The sequence below is a fragment of the Macrobrachium rosenbergii genome, chromosome 26 (genome assembly GCF_040412425.1).
Source record: "Macrobrachium rosenbergii isolate ZJJX-2024 chromosome 26, ASM4041242v1, whole genome shotgun sequence".
Lineage (NCBI taxonomy): Eukaryota > Metazoa > Arthropoda > Malacostraca > Decapoda > Palaemonidae > Macrobrachium > Macrobrachium rosenbergii.
Window position 1 is genome coordinate 20,789,953 of NC_089766.1, and position 19,375 is coordinate 20,809,327.

At 36.1% G+C, this 19,375-nt stretch overlaps 2 long non-coding RNA genes across 4 annotated transcripts; one reads left to right on the forward strand and one right to left on the reverse strand.

The window, feature by feature from the left end:
- Positions 1-1,182: 1,182 nt before the first annotated feature.
- LOC136852742 (uncharacterized) lies at positions 1,183-3,826 on the reverse strand. The gene is made up of 3 exons (XR_010857235.1): positions 3,095-3,826; positions 2,705-2,800; positions 1,183-1,646 (listed from the first exon to the last, which is right to left on the reverse strand). It is a non-coding gene; the product is annotated as an uncharacterized lncRNA (long non-coding RNA).
- Positions 3,827-7,710: 3,884 nt separating this feature from the next.
- LOC136852743 (uncharacterized) lies at positions 7,711-9,764 on the forward strand. 3 transcript variants are annotated; one of them, XR_010857238.1, is made up of 3 exons: positions 7,711-7,880; positions 8,149-8,247; positions 9,313-9,764. It is a non-coding gene; the product is annotated as an uncharacterized lncRNA (long non-coding RNA). The 3 variants fall into 3 exon arrangements; XR_010857237.1 differs by having other exon boundaries at positions 7,740-7,859; positions 9,313-9,642; XR_010857236.1 differs by having other exon boundaries at positions 7,760-7,906.
- Positions 9,765-19,375: the final 9,611 nt, after the last annotated feature.

Consider the following 19,375-nt stretch of genomic DNA (forward strand, 5'->3'; position numbering starts at 1 on the left):
ATATATGATGAACAAAAAATTGAGAGAATAGCCTCTCAGTAATAGACATCTTTTCTTTAAACTGAAGATGTTATGGCCAAAAACAACTCAGTAGAATTCAGTCATTAACCTATTAATAAAGCATAGAAAAAACTCATTAATGGTACTCTTGCTTCACACTAAACGATATATACTCGTAAGCACGGTTGCAATGGATACAAGTTATAATCTAGTATTCAGTTTTATTGGCATACCATACAATACCTGCGATGACTCCCTTTAGTTACCTGTAGAGCAGGTGGTTTCCAAAACTTCTAAACCATTGCTGCGCTTTCCTGCTTCCCCCCAGGAGGTTTTCTTGCCAGACTCCTCTACCACCACCGGACCTGCCGAGAGGCTCAAGATCAGTATATTCCAGAAACTTTAATAATTTTGTTCCTAACTAGGTCTAAAACTCATCCAGTCACCGGTGGGAGCCAAGTTATCTTTAAAATCATTCAGGGTTAGGGTTTTTAGTTCTACGTATAATGCATTTGGGTATTTAGTGATCGCTGGTTCAGTTCTCTCAAACCTGCAGCGCAATCGTTAACCACTGCCACTACGACGCTATTTTGGGGCAATTTATTTCTATCAGCTCTAAATTTATTACTTTTTCCAATACTTTGAATATGTTAGGAGCAATTTAATTCTATCAAAACCGCTATATCCAGCAGATGTGATTACACTATAAAGGATCATAAGTTCTGAATTTTACTTCTCCAAAACTCCCCTCTGACTGTCCAGAGTTTAATCAAGGTCATAAGCCTTCGAACTTTACACACAAGGATATCTCTGTGTCCAACCATCCAGCAATTACCTATTAAACTGTCTCAGCGTAATTTCAAAAACCTGCATACTTGTCTGGATAGGACAACCTATTCTAGTTTAATTTCAATGCTACATAGAATTGGAATAAAGAATTTAGGTCATTGAAACTTTCCATTCTCAGTAAGCAAAGATTATGGCCACAGGAATATTTACCACCCACATTTGCTGAATTACATCACAGACTGTGTTGCCAGCTTAAACTTAATTTTCAAAATTATAAGTTAGAACATTTATACTTAGACTTCCGCTTCCTTTTAATTAAAAGTTCCCAGTAGTTACCGTCCCTTTACCAACCCAATCTAATTTATTAGGCTTACACAAGAAAATTCTGTCAGCTAGGGTCTGTGTTTTAATAAACTAAAAAATGTTAAAGGTACATACATTTAAGAGCCAAATTACACAATTCCATGAATTATTTGAACTCTCCAAGAAAACCTGAAGTGTTCAACCAAAGCATTACATCATCCCTAGTCAAAATGTTCAATATGAAAACTTCATTAAATTTAATTTTATTCATAATTACATTAGGATCAGGTAGTGATTAAGAATAGTTCTGCAGCTTTAAGTTTTCTATTAAAGGGTTACTGCAGCTTTAAGTTTTCTATTAAAGGGTTACGTTACATCAAAAATCGAAAACTGAAGAATACAGCATTCCTCCCCCAATGACAGTCTTCATATCAAGGCTTGACAACACTACGAAAGTAGACTTCAACAATATTTTCTCAACAGCCAAGTTATCAAGTTGCTCAATTTGCCTCCCTATACCACACTGCTGAGAGCTCTGTACACGTTGAAAACACCTGTCAATCAGACCAAAACCAAAGGTTAAGACTTTAAATTACAACTTACGAATAAATGAAGATTATATATTCCAGGAAATAAGTTATATAAAACTCCTACGCCATAACTGAAAGCTGAAAAACTATCATATGCTGTAGTAGCCACCATCCAAGTAAAAACTTTAGACCTGTTTATGTCACTATCGAAAGTAAAACTGCCGCAGAACAAGATATATCTAGCAATTTGCACACAACAGCCACTTCAGTCTCATGTATAGAACCCTAAGTAACGAAAGCTATCAGTATATTCCGTCTAATATAAACATAACTCCAACCACTACCAATCAAATTAAATTTGTGCAAAACTGAATATGCCCATTCCCAATCACATTGCATCTGCTGTAAGTCAGAAGCCATATACACAAGTTTAATTATTAACGGGGGCAAATTACTTGCAGTGCTTGCAGCCGCCTCTTATTTTAAGGATTACTTACATTAAACAATCAGACAACAGAGATATCCTGTTACTATAAAGACAGTTTTGATGACCTTAAAACCAAAATTTTACTATACAAATACAGTGTTTAATATTCCTCCATTACACTAAGCTTGAACCTCTAACTGAAAACCTCATACAAATAAATTTTTAATATTCCCACATTACACTAAACTTTAACCTATTTGAAAATCTCGACTATCTAACAGACTAAAATCAATATTTATGCTCCTAGTTACTTTCATAGTATCAGTCGAGATTTATCGATCTAAGAACTTAACATTGAAATATTTTAAAAACATTGCGATATTTCACCAAGTAAACGAACGTTAAAAATTAAAACTTAAGTTTTCTTTACTAATCCAAACCTATAATACCTGTATTGAACACCGTAATGCCGATTAATATTTAACCTTTGTTAAAAAAAAAAAAAAAAAAATGCAAGCCCCCTCCTGGCGTACAGCAGACCGAAGTCTGCCGTACGTCAGAAGGGCCTCCTCCCCCAACAGGGGCTCCGCCCCTGATGGGGAGGAATAGCTTGCTTAGTTAAATTTGCATAAATTAATTAAGAACGTTAACTCACCTTTTGGAGCGATGAAATATACGTTACCAATGTCCATGTGGATAGATTAAGTCCGACAGTCAACAACTCTTGAGCTATACAGAAATTCAGCCAATCCTGAAAAGGAAGATTTCGTCGTAATAAAAGCTATAAACTTTGAAAAACTATCAAAGTAATGTAAAAGCTTTAAGATACAAAGTACAATATGGAAAAACTATTCATTAAAATATTAAAACTCACAAAATGGGAAAATCTCAATAACAGGCACTATGGGAATAAAGTAATAATTGCAATGTCAAAACTAAAACATTTAACAATTTACTATAGGAAAACTTCAAAGATTCAACAACAAATACATAGAACTTCAGGAAACCAATATTAAAGCGCCGCGGAAGTTCCACGAAGATTCACCTCTCCTCGCAGACCAAAATTGAGTGAGCACGGCCGCACGCACAACGACACGAAGAGCTGGTGCAAAGGATCTAACACCCTCGAGTTCCAATAGTTTTCTGACGAGACGCCTCGCTTTTGGTCGGACGAAAACCCGAAGCTCCGATGCCAAGGACCCTAACGGCACAGCCCAGCCGGCAGACGAGAGCTCCGTCGTTTTCCAAGTAGAATTGACACTTCGACTATTAACCACTGCTCAGGAGTTTGGTTTATCGAGACACTTCTAATTATTTTCAGAACGCGCAAATTCTAATCATTAATGAAAATAATAAGTGATTTTAGGCTATGTTAACCGTTATTATTCGGTATGAAAAAGGACTGATGGCTTCGCTATTAATTGTTTTGAGTAATTCCGTAGCATACGATTTTATATGACCTTTTCATTATTGCTGTTAATGAACAAAAACGACAAAATGGTCAGTAGGAGAGATTTGTCCGAGATATCAGTTGATGTTTTTATTGTTGGTCTTATGCCAACACTGGTTTTAATTCTTCAAGCAGTACGTAAACATCAGTTAATAATCGAAATTTGAAGAAAACCCTGTGTGGGGAAGAGAAAACCGGAGATTCTTTCGCGCTGCTCCTTAGCCTCTATGAAGTGGGATCCTACCAATTCAAAGTAAGTGGTTTTGAAAAGTGCCAGGACCGAAATCCCCTTGCACAGCAAGAGTAGTCTACACGAGGGAGTCATAGACGAAGTGGCAGCAACAGTTACTGCTGATTTTGGACAGAGGTGTCTGTCCAACGGTCATAAATGGGTTTGATCAGTTGTGCTACACAATGATACTCTGAACACCACCACAATCCAGTAGTTTTAATATGCTTTAATTTGTCATCGTCAGAATCATTGTTCCACGACACCTGCCATTTCATAAAGGGAATTGAAGGATCTTTTACACACCATATTAAATTGAAGAGGCTTTAAATGTTGCTCTCTCTCTCTCTCTCTCTCTCTCTCTCTCAAAACAGTTCTATCTCAGATTTCAAAGATTCTCTCTCTCTCTCTCAAAAAGTTTTATTTCATAAATTACATAAAGCAGGTGCCAGTGTAAATATATCAGAACTCTGAACACGCAAGCATAAAGGGAATGTTGATAAAGCAGCCAACAATGCAATCACTATGACTAGATCAAGTATACTGTCCCTGCCAGTGATTCGTTACTACCGCTAAATCTCACCATCTTTATGAAATGGCAGGTGTCATGGAACAAGTTTTCTGACGACGCCAAATTAAAGCAGATTAAAACTACTGGATTCTGGTGTTGTTCAGAGTATCATTATGTAGCACAACTGATCACACCCATTCGTGACCGCACATTTTTCCGTTGGACGGACACCTCTGCCCAAAAACAGTAGTCATTGCTGCTACCACTTCGTCTATGACTCCCTCGTGTAGACTACTCATGCTGTGCAAGTTATGGCGTCTCAACTATCTGGCTAGGGGATTTCAGTCCTGGCACTTTTCAAAACCACTTACTTTGAATTGGTATGGATCCCACTTCATAGAGGCTAAGGAGCAGCGCAAAAGAATCTCCGGTTTTCTCTTCCCCACACAGGGTTTTTCTTCAGATTTCGATTATTAACTGATGTTTACGTACTGCTTGAAGAATTAAAACCGTGTTGGCATAAGACCAATAATAATAACATCAACTGATATCTAGGACAAATCTCTTCTACTGACCAAAGCAATTACGAAGCCAAATTTCATATTCAGTTTTAAGGCTGTTTAGAAGCAAATGCTCGTCATGAAACAAGGTCAGACTAATTTAGAATGAACTACAATCTCATGCACATGTTTACTCTGTCTGATAAATTCTCTCTCTCTCTCTCTCTCTCTCTCTCTCTCTCTCTCTCTCTCTCTCTCTCTCTCTCCACACACAGACATACAAACAATCATTCTGTACATTTTATTTTCATAGAAAAAAAACTTTAGAGGGCAGAGACATTGAATTTGGAAGTTTATACTCAGCAAGATCGATTGATTGGAGAGCTACGTAGGCATAGAATTAAGTTTGGTTTACCGGGCTGCTCTTAGGAGCAAGAGCCCGTGCTGGCACACGGTTTTTTTTTTTTTTTTAACTATCAGAGACCAGAAGTTGTGTTGCTGTGTAAGTGACCTCCACAGAAACTCAGAGTCTTCGGCTCATTTGACCCTGTTATCGTGATCATGTGCCGGCTTACTCTCACACCTTCTATTTGAGTCGCTAGTATGTATATAACTGTATTCAATTATTTATTTGTCTAATTAGCCTTCAATTTTATTCTTAACTAGAGGTGAAGGCGTGGAGGGGATGTTGAAGGAAAAGTGCGAGACAGACTTATGTGCACATGTGATGAAGATGATGTATAGGATCTTTTTAGACCAGGCAACCAACTCTGCTCATAATCATTATTCATAACGCACATGCCAGTAGTTGATGATTCCGTCCATTTCAGCAAATTGGTATATTATTCATATATTAATTTATCACATGCCAGTATTGTTCTGTGCATATGACCGTAGAATTACTTGATGATTCAAACTGGATGTTATTTAATGGGTTTTATTCCATTTACGGATACTTGATAATGTGGACTGTTTATCCAATATAGTTAATTTCAATATTATATATATATATATATATATATATATATATATATATATATATATATATATATATATATATATATATATATATATACATACACCTGTGAAAGGCGCCAGGTCTAACCACAAAGGAACTCTTCTGTTGAAAAGCCTTTTTCGTTTGTCTCTCCAGTCATTCTTCATGACTTCATCCCTCAAGGTAGAGGCCATTTGCACAAACATACAGATGTTTATTGAAATACCCTTAATGGAATATGAACAAAAGAGTTTCCTTCGCATGAATGCGCACTTTTCTTGCTGAGTTTCATTTCAGTTACGAATCTCTGACCTGGAAGGCTAAGTAAACCTCAAAACCTCAAGAAGGATTTCAGTTAAACTTTTGATGGAATTCCTCATCCTGGTTTCAGAGGGAATGCTGTACAATATGCACTGTGGGAATTCTTACACACATGCATGTATTCACAAATATTAACCCACTAATGTTGTTTAACATCCTGTTCGCTATACCTCGGGAATAACTTACACCCAAGGGGAATTACAACTGATTATCAGTTGTAATTCCTCTTGGTGTAAGTTATTCCCGATTTATAGTGAACTGGACATTAAACGATATCTGTAGCTTAATATTTGTGAATATAAACAAGTGTCACGGTGTATGTGACATTGATATATTCATATATATATATATATATATATATATATATATATATATATATATATATATATATATATATATATATATATATATATATATATATATATATATATATATGAATTTTATCACATCACCGTGATTCATAAAAACATTTGCTATAAACGTCCTTTAATATTAAATTCGCTCTATCCTCGAAAATGATATATTTTCATATATGTTAATCGAAGGTGAATTTTTTAGAATAATAAGTTCGTCGTCTCGTGGGTTCGAACCACAGAAGACAAGAACTCAGGACTTCGGTGACGCGCATTTTAACCACACGGCCTTGTCTTCCGTGGTTCGAGCCCACAAGACGACGAACATATTATCAATTAAAAAATTCCCCTTCGGGTAACATATATGAAAACATATTATTTCCGAGGTAGAGCGAATAGGATATTAAAGGACGTTTGTATTATATATATATATATATATATATATATATATATATATATATATATATATATATATATATATATATATATATATATATATATATATATATATATATATATATATATATATATATATATATATATATATATATATTCTAGTATACTCGTGCAATAAAAAAATACATTTTATAAGATAGAGTCGAGACAGTAAGTCCCGAGTAAAAGGGCATTAAGTACTGTCAGAGTTTGGGTCGAAGGTCCCTTTATGCTGCATACATATATGGGGGTTAGCTGTTAGGAAGGCTTACCCCGGACTGGACGTCGACAAGGTTAAACGTGGAGTTGATTTTCAGTACTATCATCACTGAGAGGATATATAATGAATATATATATATATATATATATATATAGTATATATATATATATATATATATATATATATATATATATATATATATATATATATATATATATATATATATATATATATATATATATATATATATATATATATGCAGATATATGAAGAGAAAGAGTCTAAACACGACTTAGGTACTGTGGTATTTCACGTGTCCATACTCTTCTAAACGTTTTATTGTCTTTGTTTATTAACAGTAATAATGAAAAATTCATATAAAATCGTATGCTACGGAATTACTCAAAACAATTTATTGCGAATCCATCAGTCCTTTTCCATACCGAATATTAACGCTTCACATAGTCTAAAATCACTTATTATTTTCATTAATGATTGGAATTTGCCTGATAGATATTTCTGAAAATGATTAGAAGTGTCTCGATAAACCAAACTCCTGAGCAGTGGTTAACAGTCGAAGTGTCAGTTCTATTGGAAAACGACGCAGTTCTCGTCTGCCGGCTGGGCTGTGCCTTAAGGGTCCTTGGCATCGGGGCTTCCGGTTTTCGTCCGACCAAAAGCGAGGAGTCTTGTCAGCACAGTATTGGAACTCGTTGGTGATAGAGTGTTTGTTTTTGCTTTTCGTGTTGTTGAGCGCGAGTCCGTGTATACGCTGTTTTTGTCTGTCAGGAGAGGTAAGTCTTCGTGGAACTTTGGTGGGGTTTTATATTGGTTTCCTGAGGTACTGTTCTTCCATTTCAGAGTTTCACATTTTTGAGGTTTTTCCCTTAGTACGCTGTAAAATGTTTTATCGTTTTGTTATTGCAATTGATATATTCCGATAGTGCTCATTTTTATTGTAATTAATATTTAATTTGTTTTTGTATTTTTATTGATAATTGTCCATACTGTTTTGTATCTTGAAGCTTGTACATTACTGTGAGTTTTTAAGGTTATAGTTACGTTGGAATATTTCCTCTTCAGGATTGTCTGAATTTCTATATTGCTCAAGAGTCGCTGACGGTTGGACATATCAATCTATCCACACGGACATTGGTAACGTATATTTCATCGCTCCAAAAGGTGAGTTAATGTTTCTAATTTATTTTTTGCAAAATTTTACTTCGCAAGCTATTCCTCCCCTTCAGGGGGCGGAGCCTCTGTTGGGGAGGATGCCCTCTGACGTACGGTAGACTTCGGTCTGCCGTACGCCAGGGGGACTTGCGTCTTTTTTTTTTTTTTTTTTTTTTTTTTTACAAACAAAAGGCTTAGTACTAATCCGTATATTACGGTGTTCAATACAGGTATTAGAGGTTTGTGCAAATGGGAGTTCCTTAGATTAGTCAGTGAAGGAATTTTAGTTATTCTTGAAGTTTTTGAAGTTTATTTGGTGAAATATTCAAATGTTAAACATTTCATAAGTTCATAACTAGTTAAATAGATATATCTCAACTTACGAAATTAACTTTAACTTGGTGCGTAAATATTGATTTTAGGATTACTAAAGTTTACTTAGTTTTGAGATTTTCACTCGTTTTGAGATTTTCACTAGTTTTGAGGTTAGTGTAATGGAATAATATTGAGATTTTATTTATATAGTGTAATTTTGGGTTTTAAGGTCAAAGAAATTAAGTGTCTTTATAGTAATAGGGTATCTCTCGGTCGTCTGATTTTGTTAAATATAAGTAATCCCTAAAGTAAGAGCAATTTACAGATTTACCCTCCATTCAGTTAATAATGAAACTTATATTCTTGTAACTTAAGTCAGATGCAATGTGATTGGGAATGGGCATACTCAGTTTTGCACAAATTTAAGATGTGATTGGTAGTGGTTGGTGGAGATATGTTCATACTAAGCGGAATAATTATACAGATAGTTTTCGTTGCTGAGTTCTGTACGTGGGACTGAGGTAGTGGCTGATGTGTAAAAATGTAAGATATATAACCTTGTTTTGCGGCAGTTTTACTTGCAATTTTGACTTAAACAGGTCGCAAGTTCAGCTTAGATGGTTGCTACTACAACATATTATTAAGCTTTTCAGTTTTTTCATTCATGGCGTAGTCAGTATTCTTATAACTGATCTCCTGTAATTGTCTTCATTTATTCGTAGTTTAATTTAGTCTTAACCTTTGGTTTTGGTCTGACAGGTATTTTCAACTTGTGCAGAGCTCACGGCAGTGTGGTATTAAGATAGGATGGAGAAACACTGTTAAGTGTGGTACACGGAGGCCAACTGAGCAACTTCGAGAACTTGGCTGTTTCTTGAGAAAATGTTGAAGCCCACTTTCTTAGTGTTGTCTAGCCTTGTTATGAAGACTGTCATTGAAGAATGGAAGAGGAATGCTGTGATCTTCGTGTTTGATTTTTGATATAACAAACTATTTTAATAGAATAACACTACGTCAGCAGAACTAGCAGCATATTCTTAATTACTACCTGGTCCTAATGTAACTACTATGAATAAAATTTAATATTTTCGTATTAAACTTTTTGACTAGCGATTGTGTAATGCGTTGGTTGAACACTTGAGGTTTTCTTGGAAGTTCAGAGAATTTATGGAATTGTGTAATTTGGCTCTTAAATGTACGTACCTTCAACATTTGTTTTAATCAATTAAAACACTATTCCTAGCAGACAGAATTTTGTCTTAAATATAAGCCCAGTAAATTAGATGAGTTGCTACGAAGGGACGGTAACTATTGGGAACTTGTAATTAAAGGGGAGCAGAACGGTGTAAATATAAATGTTTCAGTTTAGAAATTTGAAAGATATTACATTTAATAAGTTCGTAATAAGTTCGCAACACAGTCTGATGTCAAATGTGATGTATATTCGCTTACTGAAAGAAAACAAATGTAAAGAAAGAAAACTGAGAATGTAAATATGTTCCTGCTGACCATTATCTTTGAAAAACTTACTGAGAAAGAAAACTGAGAATTAAAGCTGAGAATGTCCCAAAATTCTATATGTAAAGAGAAAACTTGAATTCTATGTACCTGAGAATAAAGAGAAAGAAAACTGAGAATGTGAAATTAAACTGAGAATGTAGAAAATTTTCCAAAATTCCAAAGTATGCATTGAAATTAATCTAGAATGATTTTCCTATCAAAAGGTTCTTGAAATTTACGCTGAGACAGTTCAATAGGGCAGTGACAATTGCTGCATGGTTGTACCGCGAGAGATACCCTTGTGTTTAAAGTTCGAAGGCTTATGACCTTCGTTAAACTCTGGACAGTCAGAGGTGGAGTTTTCGAAAATTAAAATTCAGGACTTGTGATCCTTTATAGTGTAATCAAATCTGATGGGTATAATGTTAATTTGATTTGATAGAATTAAATTGCCCCCAACATGAAAATTAGGTGAAGTAATGAATTTAATTTAATTTCTCTTGATATATAGTGCTCAAAATAGCTTAATAGTGGCAGTGGTTAGCTATTGCGTTGCCAGTTTGAGAGAACTAAACTATCGGTCCCTAACTACCCTGATAATACGTAGAACTAGAGAACTTAATCCCAAATAATTTCAAAGATAACGTGGCTCCCACCGCTGACTGGATGAGTTTTAGACTAAGATAGGAACAAAAATATTAAGTTTAGTAATAACAGGAATAGTCTTGGAATATACTGATCTTGAGGCCTCTCGGCAGGTCTGTTGGTGGTAGAGGAGTCTGTCAAGAAAACCAAATTTGCGAAAGCATTCTGGAAGAAAGCAGGAAAGCACAGCAATGGTTTAGAAGTTGTGGAGACCATCTGTTCAACAGGTAACTAAGGAGGGTTATAGCAGGTATTGTATGGTATGCCAATGAAACTGGATACTAGATTGTAACTTTTATCCATTGTAACCGTGCTTACGAGTATATATTTAGTATAAGAAAAAGTAACATTTTTTAAGCCTTGTCAATTGGATAATGACTGAAATGACTGACTTCTACCGAGTTGCTTTGGCCATAACATCTTCAGTTTATGGAAAAGATGTATTATTACTGAGAGGCTATTCTCTCGCTTTTTGTTCATCATATAAAACCGAAATCGGGAATTGGTCAATCATAACAAAGGTATATGATCCTGCAATTTTTTTCGCCTATTATGAAGAGATACTTAAAGCCCTGTAACCACTTGTGTCGAAATAAGGCTCTCTTCATTTTGCTATCAATACTTCGTTCCCTCAAAGAAAGTAATTTGAAATTATCTTTTTGAAGACATTACACAGTGGTACATACCCTACATGCTGTGCAAGCATACGGAGTTCCTCTCTCTCTCTCTCTCTCTCTCTCTCTCTCTCTCTCTCTCTCTCTCTCTCTCTCTCTCTCTCTCTCTCTCCCCACCGTTTAACTTGTACACAAGCACACGTTATAGAAAACCGACCAAAAAATAATGACTGTTAAGAAATGCGTAATATATTTGCAGTCTCTGAAAACTTGAGAGACTCAAAGGAACAAATCGGCCAGGTATGCATATGTATACAGTGTATATTTGCATCTCCGTAGGGGCATTGTGCCGTCAGTGCTTCCTGCAGGGTGCACTGTAGTTATTACTAAAGGTTCTTTGCAGCAACCCTTTGGCCCCTAGCTGTAACCCCTTCCGTTCCTTTTACTGTACCTCCATTCATATTATGTCTTCCATCTTGCTTTCCACCCTCTCCTATCAATTATTTCAAAGTGCAATGCGAGGTTTTCTCCTGTTACACCTCTCAAACCTCCTACTCTCAATTTCCTTTCCAGCTCTGAATGACCTCACAGGCTTCAATGCTTGGCCTTTGGCCTAAGCTCAATGTTCCATTCCATTCCTGTATATATGCATGTCTTCAGAGAGATTCTATTTGCATTTGAAGTCCACCGAAACCACCTCTACTCGACACTTGCCTTTGGTTTATATGACGTGAAATCCATTTGGATTGAAAATCCGTAGCTTTGTGGCCGCGTCTCATCTGTTCCATCCCGTAGGGGGTTAGTGCCGTCAGTGCACCTCATGCTGTGCACTGTAGGCAATACAAGGTTCTTTGCAGCGTCCGTTCGGCCCCTAGCTGCAAGCCCTTTCATTCTTTATACTGTACCTCTGATCATATTCTCTTTCTTCCATCTTACTTTCCTTAACCTTCTCCTAACAATTGTTTCATAGTGCACCTGTAAAATCTTTTACTGTCAGTTCCCCTTTCAGCGCTGAATGACCTCATAGGTCCCAGCGCTTCGCCTTTGACCAAAATTCTATACTCAATTCCATTTGCAAACATGCGACCTTTTTTTTACTTCATACTTCTACTAGTGTGTCTTTGACATTTGTCCGTTTGTCTAAAATGCAACTTCTTGGTTAAAGGTTTTCAGTGATTGACAACCTGCATCATCCTGATTCATTTATATCTTATTGGCAATAATGTCTGAAAAACGAAAACCTTTGGGAAATTTCAGGATCACACAACTACAGTAGGTTGTTGTAGGTTTTTTTTTTTATACTTGAGCATCATAATTGTCTGAAAAGTCTTGATTTTCTCTGGTATTTAATATTTTATTTCATTTGCATTTTATATAGAGATTGTGCTAGTTTACTACCAGAGGGACCTCGGTAATATGAAATCGAGTTCAGGAACTAAACTTCCAAATCGTATTTATGAATCTCTCTCTCTCTCTCTCTCTCTCTCTCTCTCTCTCTCTCTCTCTCTCTCTCTCTCTCTCTCTCTCTCTCTCTCTCAGAATACAGAGAAAAACGCTCAGATGTATACCATTAAAGCAAATACTAACAAACAGCAACCCCTCAGCCAAAGTGGTTCAACAGAGAAATTAAAAATAAAATGAGAGAAAGAGACAGATTGCACAAATCAATGAATCCACCCAACACCAGAAGCAGCAAGCAGGCTTAAAGAATTCTGTAGAAGGTGGACAAATTAGTAAGAAATGCAAATATAAATGAGGATCAGAGAGTTGCATCAGTTTGAAAGGAAAACTCAAAAGAATTCTTTGCTCATGTTAAAGTAGGAAGCCAATAAAAAATAGTATAGGTCCCATAAGAGACAATGGAGGAAACCCAGTGAACTCAGAATTGGAAAAAAGTGTTATTAAATACATTTTTTTACTAGTGTTTTCACAATTGAAGACACTACCTCAATCCCTGAACCAGCTATTAAATATGAAGGGGCAGAACAGCTTGACTAAATAATATTTACCGAAGAAGACGTTAAAAACAAAATAGAAAAACTAAAGTTCAGATCTCCTGGCCCAGATGGGATTCATCCAAGAGAAATTAAAGAGTTAGAGAGGAGAAAGTTCCTCACCTATATAACTCTACAGAAAAATTGCAGAACAAAGAAAGGCACAAAAACTATGGAAACGGGGTAATGTGCCACCGGTTATTTTTCATTAGCCCATATGACCATCTGACGCCAATGCACTAAACCTAAGGTTTGATATAGTAGTCACGTGAGATTGATAGAATGAAACAAAGAGCACTGAAGACAATTCACTTAAATGTTTAAGAGCTTTTGTTTTCACACTAAAAAAATCTGAAGTATGAAGTAAAAACTGCAAATCGTCCTAAACTAAAATATCATTACAGAATTATCATGGACTGCGAAAATATTCGAAGTTAAGTTTTTTCAAGTACAATTTCTTGAACCGCCAATGCTTACGTACCTCAATCCAGTGAAGCTGAATTCGTCAGTTGTGAATATATCTTGTATCGATGATTTTTTGCAATAGAAGATACTTTTATACATTCCTTAGTCCTTAATGAAGATATTTTTATTATCAGAAATTTCGGGTTTCTAGTAAAGGTAAATTTTCTGTCAAACGAGGAAGGCTTCATCTACGCCTGGGTGTCATTTTCAATTAAAAGTGAAAGATATGATTAATGAAACGTGGCAAGTGCGCGGCTGACTTAAATCCATTGTTAGGGACTTCGTTTTTTACGACTATTAAGTAGCAGCAAAAATGATTCCCGAACCTTCTGAACTCTGACCCGGCTCTGAGGCAGTTCTCCCGTTACTTCATGACGACGCTAAACAGCCACAAGGGCTATGAGTGCATGCTTGCGTTTGATCTGTTTTAATATAGTAACTGCCAGTTACGTTTAAATTCTTTTACTCAGCTGTATTTTTATTGAAAAGGATAAGCTGGCAGCCTTCACTACTTAACGCAGATTTCTTTAATACGAATATAAGACAGTTACGTTAATGTCTAGCTAAGACTTAATAGCCCTAACAGTAATAACGGCGATGAATGAGCAGTTTTCCCACCCCTCTGTTTTAAGTACTGTAGAAATGCACTGACATCTCTTTATTAACGAAAGAAAGGGAAGATTCTAAATAAAGGTTTTGATACTCAGAGTGCATTTGATATATGGCAAGGAATTATTAGCTTATTACCTAGATATCACAGCCTTAATGCTCTTTATAGCTTTTACACTACTAACAATAGCGCGAAGTTCATTAACATGCCAAAGACAATTGTTCAAATTAAGGGTCCAGCAATGATAAAATCATTTGTGTTGTTACCCTAACACCATCAGATACCCGATTGGTGAGGGCATTAGCCAGATCTACACAGCAGAGGACATTGACTGATAGTGAAAATATCTAAGTACTACTACACTCACTTCCTTGTCATGTCAAGCTACTTACATCAAGCTTTACTGTTCCAAACATTTTGTTAGGATATGAGTTGAGGTGAAAGGAATAAAAAATCAAATGACTAATTATAATTTTGATGAAAATGTCGTGTATATTCAGGGCCCATTTTGGAGATTTATTATTTTTAATGATAACTCCACTTTATAGAATCCGATACAATCTTAAAGAAGCAAGCAAGTTATTTAGGTAATTTCGTAGATTCAATTTCTGTTCCCTCTTGTTATTCCACATTCCAGTTCAGTCATTATTCCTGTAAACCTTATCTGTATGTGCGTGCATGTGTGCGTGTCTGTCTTGCTGTTAGGTTTCATGTATCCTTTTGTAATTTGGTTCTCGTTCAGTGGTTTTAGAATGATCATTCTTATCTGGCGATGTCCAAATCACAGAATAACGCAGGCAGTAGGTCAGCATAAATGCCGTTAAAATCACGCAAGGTTTTGTAATACCAAGATAACAGGAACCCGAATGAACGTTACTCAGAAAGCAAGTTGAAAGGGAGGGGAAAGAGGCTGTCGGCCACCGTCAGTGTCATGGAATACTTTCCGGTGTTGATTAAGAGCCAACTCGATAATTAGCTAATTTATCCTCAATGCAGATGTCTTTCGGTTTAGTTTGCCAAACAAGACTAAAAGCCCATACAGGAATAAAGCCACTTAGTGATGTGAATTAAGAACCTAACTGTAATTAGTTCAAGTTAACATAAAAGATATTCAGAGAGTTATGTAATAAAATGTGCACATTCAGCGTTGTAACTTTAAAACTAAATGAAAACACAACGATATTTTTTATATTGAAATCATATAGAAGTATATATACATAAAAGGATAACGAAAAACAAATGATTTTGTTTCGTCCAAAATTGTACATACTGTAGTTGTCTTGAATGCAGCCGCGAAAGATTACTCAGTGTAACTATAAATGAAATGTAACAGATTAACCATCAAAAATTCAGTTAAAAAATGAGACCTTTCTTTAGCCAGATACAGTAAAATTTATTTCGTAAGATAGATAGGAATTCATAACCAACAAGATCGTATTTTGGTTTAATGGCAACGTTATTAAAGTTTTTATTAAATTTTCTATATTATACAGTAAGATATTGGCAAAATAAAAGTTAACTTTCAGCCTCTAAATTTTCATCAGTAAGTTCATATTTTACCATGTGAAATCCACTCAGTAAGGCGAGAGGTTAAACTAAATGTAGTTTTAAATATGCCATACACATCTGTTTACACGTAGTTGTAAGGCCATGGAGTGGCTAGTTAAAAAAAAAACCTATGTAACATTTCCAGAGTTTTATATCTGAAAGAAGAAATGGCTTTTTGTATCATAGAATGAAAAAAAAATGTTACTGGCTTTTTGTTTAAATATTCAGTCAGATCTAATTCTTCAATGTGTCAGTATTCCAAAAAAATTATTGTTATTTGCCACATCTCACGTCTGTTAAATCGATTTTTTTTTTTTTATTTTGCAGGTATGGATTTATGAGGAAGCAGCCATGACCCAGGCCACTGACGTAAGCCAATCTGATAGAACTCATCAGGTCGGAACAGTAAGTTTTGATTCACCCTGGTGTGGAATTTTCTCTCTTATAATTTCTGCACAATTCTATTTTGCTTTATCCTTCCAAAAATTGTAATTTTTTTTTTGTTCATTCATTTTTAAGCCCTATGCATTCTCCGAGTTGAGTTTTTCATAAAGAGAAGTTTTTCATTCACAACTGTATCACAATACCACATCCTCTCACATGCTGGGATATGGCAGTAAATCCCGGCTCTGCTGAGTCTGAGTCTCGAGGTCATGGGATGGCGGTTGAACTGCAGATGTTGGGCCGATGTTTTCCTGGGATGCGCCTCAGTAGCTGCCATAATCAGGGCATCTGTCCTGGGCATGATTACAAGTGGCTTCCCACCTCGAGGCTGTTCTCAGCGAACCCTCCTCCTCCCACTAGCGGATCCACTTCCTGATCCTTTTCGCGGTCTTCCCCAATCGATGAGTTTTACTCGGCACCGTTGTTCCACAACTCGGTGATTCTGCCTCGTTAAGCATGATTTATGGGGCGCACCCTTCGGGCGTAGCTGTTGTGGCCGAGGAATTTTTCATTAAATAGAAGTCTTGATGCGCAGATGTATGCTGGCCATATCATCACATCATTACATCAAATATCTAACTATTCGAAGAAAACCTTTGATAAAGGTATCCACTTTCTGACAGTTTTAAAAGAATTTGCATTATTTAAACCTCGCAGCCTCCGAGTCAATCGTAGCCGGTAAGACTATTTCCTTGGGCAGTTTTTCCAAAAACGAAAATTCTCGTCAAAACTGTCGCAAGGAAAACCTGTGCTATTTATCTTCGGTAACATAAATATATAAGATACATTAATCTTGTGGGATGAATAAGAATAGTAAGGATTAATGCGTTGAGTACATAGCAGCCCATTAGAATAAGAACGAGAATAACAAAGAGAGAGAGAGAGAGAGAGAGAGAGAGAGAGAGAGAGAGAAGAGAGATGTGAGGAAATCGAGGGTGACAGAAAGTAAAACTTTTTGTAATGAAATGGACCCCTTCGGCCCAAATGGGCCATAGAATGGGAATGCTATCAAAGGCCTCAGTTTCGAAGAAAAGGCTCCTGAATCTCTTCTCTGTCCCCGAAATCTTTTGCATCTTGGAGGAATTCTTTGGAAAGGAGGACGATGACTACCCGATGAAATATGGTACTTTAAGTGGCCTAGCTGTCTCAGTCCTTCCTAAAAGTTCCTCTTCTAAGGTCAAGATTCCTACTGGTTCTAGTTCTCCTTCGCTGCTCATAGCATTAAATTACATATACGTAAGACCCAGTCTCGACTGACTGTTTATCACGCTTGACCATTGCATTAAGAAACAAGAGCACTACGAACATTCAATCAACCGAGATATTTGCATGCGTATTTGTAAGCAAGAGGAGCACTTAGAAAGAAACCTAAAAATAATAGGAAAAGAGAATAAATTCCTTTTTCTAGTGGCTGTCGTGTCTTGTGTGTTTTAACTTTGTTACAGTAATAGGGAGATAGTTCATATGAAACCATTTATGTGAGTCACATTCAACGTATGAAACCATCTTAAAATGACTCATATCTTTTCATTTTGGAGACATAGTAATTTCATATGAATTCGCTAGCAAGTGCCTCCGCCCCCCTCCTTTGTTGTTGTTGGTTGTTCTGTTGTCATCTACGACTTAAAAACAAGGGTTTAAAGATTAAGCAGCTCCCATTTTTGAACACTTGAGCAAAGAAACATCTGTGTTGGACGCATCCCCTGCCCCATAGGAGGAGGGATAAAGCAGAAAAATAACACACGCCGGGCTGAAGGAAATGAAGATAAATTGGCCCCTTTTCTACGTGGCTGTCGTGTCTTGTGTGTTTTACTCACTTTGTTATAGTAACGTGGAGACAGTTCATCATATGAAACTCATCTTAAACTGACCCTGAAGAGAGTCACGCTTTGTCTGAAAGCCAGTTATTAACGAGCCTCTTGCACCATCTAAAATTTACCTTTGACTCACATTATTATTTTGTCTTTTTTCATTTCTTGGTGCATATCTCATTTCAGAGGACCCTATTTCATATGAATGGCTGGAATAGTTTCATTGATTAGAGTTCATAATCGTTACTAATGTCACTACTTTCATGCATGTCTATTCCCTGAGTAACCAGAGCTCCATCATATGCAACATATCTTTGTTTTTCCTCTTTTTTACGTTTTCTTACCCACGGAATCACAAGGTTCTGGCGTAAATTGCATATTTCAAACTAAAAGACGTGAAAAACGTGACTTTCTCATGCTACAAATCTAAAAAGTTCAACAAATATTTTCATCATTTAGTCCATATCTATCTGTCTATCTATCTATCTATCTGTCTATCACTCTCTCATTATAGAAAGAGAAGCGAATAGAAACTATGATGGTACTACAAACATCTAATTTATGAAAAAAACCACGATAGTATTACTTGCATCTATTTCATGAAAACTAATCTTAATTTATTCTGTACAGATGAACTCTATATTAGTTATCCAAAAGTTTCCATTAGAAAACAGACACGAATTCTAATAAGTGGCTGGCTCAGTCACGAACAATTCATTATACGTTGTCACTATCCGTCTTATGTTGGTTTCCTTTGTTTTCCTTCGGCTGTTGAAAAGCAGCGCTGGTATTTAGTGCTTTCAGTCCTGCTGTTGGATACCAAAGAAGAATCCTCTGCATTTTTATAAGTGAAAAACAGTCACTAGTTATAAAGACTGTCTTCACCAGGAGAGAGAGAGAAAGAGAAACAACCGCAAAATTGACAGACCAAAGTTGCTTATCTTTGCCTTTGGGTTTCTCTGTCTGTCTGTCTGTCTGTCTTGATTCTGTTCGATTCTCTGCACTCTGTTTTTTCTCTCTCTCTCTCTCTTGATGTGCACTTTCTGTAGTGGCGTTGATCACATTTATTTTGATTCATCAGCGAAACCCTTTATGAATAAATGGAGTATTTGGGAACATTCTGCTCCGCACTAGGAAAAGTGGGCACATATCCTGTTTTCTTCACATTTAATGGAGAGAGAGAGAGAGAGA